The sequence below is a fragment of the Salmo salar genome, chromosome 18, assembly GCF_965601325.2.
Source record: "Salmo salar chromosome 18, fSalSal1, whole genome shotgun sequence".
Lineage (NCBI taxonomy): Eukaryota > Metazoa > Chordata > Actinopteri > Salmoniformes > Salmonidae > Salmo > Salmo salar.
This window is the reverse complement of record NC_138308.1, coordinates 82,592,779-82,596,783: the sequence shown is the minus strand read 5'-3', so window position 1 is coordinate 82,596,783 and position 4,005 is coordinate 82,592,779. Positions and strand designations below refer to the sequence as shown.

The window sequence follows — 4,005 nt, the reverse complement described above, 5'->3', positions numbered from 1 at the left end:
CGGTAGGTGGCAATGGTACTGTACACTGTATGGGTGCAGTTTTCGTAAATACAATGAACATGGTGTGATCTCGTCTAAAATAATCTCCATTGAGTAACATCACAAAGTTGTTCTCCGTATTGAATTGACCTTTTAATTTTACTTTTTCTGATACATTTATAAAGTCATTAAATATGTGCCACTGGCCTGAGTCTACTACAATAGCTTTACAAGAACAAAAAGCTAAAAATAAGTACAGTTCTAAAAGCAAAATAACTACTTCAATGAATAACCCAAATAAATCAACCAAAATATCCTTCAGTCTGTGTCTCAACTCTTCAAACAGCAGCTATGGACAATTGTGTCACACAAAGTATGCAATTTTAAATAAAATAACATGAAATAAATAATTAGTAAGTGTACTGTCATGTACTAAAGCCTCCTGAGGACCTCTGCTGCCTCTCCACTGCTGCTACAGGGGTATTTGTTGTGAAAGAGAGGGATCTGCACTGAAAGAGAATCTATGTTCAGCTCTGGGTACTGATCTAGAGACTCATCCAACTCCCCCGTGAGAAGCGCTCTTTCCAACTTTTGCAGTACGTTTAGACTGTCCTGGTCAGCACGGTCGCCAAACTGAACCTCCACACCATCCAACACTTAAAAAAATTCTGCCCTATAGTGATCCACTGCTTTGCCAGCAAATCGTCTTGAGTGTGTCTCAATGGATTCAATGGATTCAATAGAGTCAATCAATGTTGTTGCTTTCTCATACAGTGCAAGGTAGCTTTCGTAATTTCTGTTGCCCCTAAGAGATGACCGCACACACTCGACTGCAGCCTGCATACCAGAGACAGTCTGAGTTTTCTTCTGCAGTGAAATGTTTAGACATTCAAGCTCTCCAAGAACAGCAGAGGCAAGTGTGAGGCCCAACACAGTCTTGCCTTTGCTGAAGTGCTCGAATAAGCCACTGGCAGTTGAAGCTGTCTTGGATGCAGTTTTTGCCATCTCCTCTAGGCTGCTTAGTACCCGCTCATACTGCCCTAGCACAGCTCTAATAGCAGTATTCCGCACAGTCCACCTCGTTGGACATAGGGGTTTCAGGGTGGTCAGATTTGTATCTTTGGACGTGGCAATTGATTCAAACATGCTCTTAAACTTTCCTGACTGGCCATAGAGGACACCTAAATGATGGACCCAAGAAAGGGAATCCCGGATCAGTGGGGAGGCTGTGCAGCCAGCCTGTGTAATCAGATTACACAGTGTGCTCCACAATGCACATAGAGGGCTAATGGCTGCTGCCTCCTCACAATTGCCTGTGCACCTGTGTATTTTCCTGCCATGTTTAGAGTCACCATCGTAGCTCTGCCCACGTAAGCCAGACATGGGCAAATTGAGCCTCAACAACACATCAGTTGCCACTTTCACAATGCCCTCGCCTGTTGTCTCCGACACCCTGTATAGCCCAATAAACTCCTCGTGAGGGACAAGGTCATGGTCAACATAACGCAGGCAGACACTCTCCTGTTCAGCACCAGAGACATCTTGAGTACCATCAACAATTACTGAAAATTGTACAATCGGAAGAGACCTAATCTCAGCTGCAATGCCTTGAATGACTGTATTGGCCATGATGTTCAGAATTTCATTCTGTACTCCTAACTACCGGTACCCAAAACTACACAATTAATCAAAACAGCAATACCATTGCCTTAAACAAATCTTAGTTCAGTCACCAGTTTAAGTTGAGAGTGGGGGTATCTATGGCATTTTCCAATTATGTCCCTATTTTACAAGTTAAAAAAAATTAGAACCTTTCATAATGTTGCCAAACAAAGACTCAAACTTACCTGAGACTCCCTGTCTCTGCCAGTCTGTCCCTGCATATCTGTCCCCAACTCTGCTGTCTGTGTGCCATCTGTTGCCTGCTCTGCCTAATGACATCAATGTGAAACATTTCTATTAGCATTTCACTTCTTTCTTATGAACATTTTATCAACTAGTCTGAGATATTAGGCTACTAGGGTTCTTACTTTGCGTTTTGGTGTACTGAAAAATACTCTGATGTCCGTCTTTCTTTTTTCTGCCATTTTTCTACCTGGCTGGCTGGCTACACACACAGTGTGTAGGTTATTTACAGTAGGAGATGGGCTTCTATCATCTTATCTTCTATCATTCTATATGGACTTCGATCTAAAAGGTAGCTAGCAAATGTGAAACGGATTAAAATGACGAGTTGACAGCTGTATGAGTTCACCATTTACACAACATATGCTGCAACCTTTTGTAATTTTAATCGTTTGTTTCATATTGGCTGGCTTCCAACAATAGCTGAATTTGCAAAGCTAGTGAGCACCAATTCCGTTTCAGTGGTGTTTGCTATAATCTTTGCTACCCGGGTTAAATAAAGTTGAAATAAAATAAATAAAAGTTCCCTTGCGACAATTTAGCTTTTGCAACGAGACCATTAAATATATTTAAGACCATTGTCTTAAATATATTTAATGGTCTCGTTGCAAAAGCTAAATTAGAAGAGAGTGTAGTTCTGTTCAGTTTGGATTTCAGTTTATCGCTAACCTTATCACAGGGACTTTGAAGCACTAATTTACATCATCTGCATGCTGATCTCGGAATAAATTGACGATAGCAAAGATTCCATCTTTGACGAGGCCACATAAATGGAATAGGTACTAGCTAGCTTAATAGTTAATATTTCCGCGCTAGCTCTGCATATTCAGCTAGTGTGTGTGCGCGATTGACTAGATTAACCTCACGTCAGTTACGTGCATTGAGTGCCTTTCAGACAGTAGATACGGCCTCTCTGTTACGGAGCAAGCTAAGGAACTGGCAGTGGATCAAACCATTGTGAGGCAAAGGGTGGGGGTGTCGCAATCTTTTGAAACTTAAAAACGCGCTATTAAGTGTCTATAATCAGCACAATTGCTTTCATTGCGTATTATTAATATTATTTAAATTACATAGTTATGTTTCAGTGACATATTGGGGGGGACAAATCATATTTTTCCCAGGATGGGGGGGTCGTGTCCCCCCCGTCCCCCCCGGGATTTCCGCCCCTGACCACAACATGTGATAAATATGAAATAGAATGGCACCGGAGAGGATGGCTGATATTTTACATGCTCCTAACCAACTGTGCTATTTTGATAGTTTTTTTGTGCTATTTGTAACTTCTTTTTTTTACTGATGTTGTACATAATGTTGCTGCTACTGTCCCTTATGAACGAAAATAACTTCTGGACATCAGAACAGTGATTACTCAACTTGAACTGGAAGAATCATTTTTCATTAACAAGTCCGATGCGAAGGATATACTGCTTTCTCAGGAACGGGCCCAAATCCCCGCCATTTGCATGAAGAAAAGATGGAGTAAAAGAGGGCAGAGGTCAGGCTGCCTTCTGAGAATTTGTTGGCGAGTGAGTAAACATCCACTGCCGTCCGTTCTATTGGCCAACGTGCATTCTTTGGAAAATAAAATGGATGACCTACGATCAAGATTATACTTCCAACGGGACATAAACAATTATAATATCTTATGTTTCACCGAGTTGTGGCTGAATGACGACACGGATAAAATAGAGCTGGAGGTATTTTTCATGCACCGGCAGGACAGAGAAGCTACATCTGGTAAGATGAGGGGCAGGGGTGTGTGTCTATTTGTCAATAACAGCTGGTGCGTGTTAAGGGAATTTTGAATGCCAATGACAATAATTAACAAACAATTTTTATTTATTTATTTTTTATTTCACCTTTATTTAACCAGGTAGGCAAGTTGAGAACAAGTTCTCATTTACAATTGCGACCTGGCCAAGATAAAGCAAAGCAGTTCGACAACATACAAAAACACAGAGTTACACATGGAGTAAAACAACATGCAATCAATGATGCAGTAGAAAAAAATAAGACTATATACAATGTGAGCAAATGATGTGACATAAGGGAGGTAAAGGCAAAAAGGCCATGGTGGCAAAGTAAATAAAGTATAGCAAGTAAAACACTGGAATAGTAGAT

General features: G+C 40.9%; 1 long non-coding RNA gene across 1 annotated transcript; it reads right to left on the bottom strand.

Annotated features, from left to right (window-relative positions):
- Positions 1-768: 768 nt before the first annotated feature.
- Positions 769-2,950, bottom strand: LOC145861772 (uncharacterized). Its single transcript, XR_014381419.1, has 3 exons — positions 2,586-2,950; positions 2,010-2,086; positions 769-1,910 (listed from the first exon to the last, which is right to left on the bottom strand). It is a non-coding gene; the product is annotated as an uncharacterized LOC145861772 (long non-coding RNA).
- Positions 2,951-4,005: the final 1,055 nt, after the last annotated feature.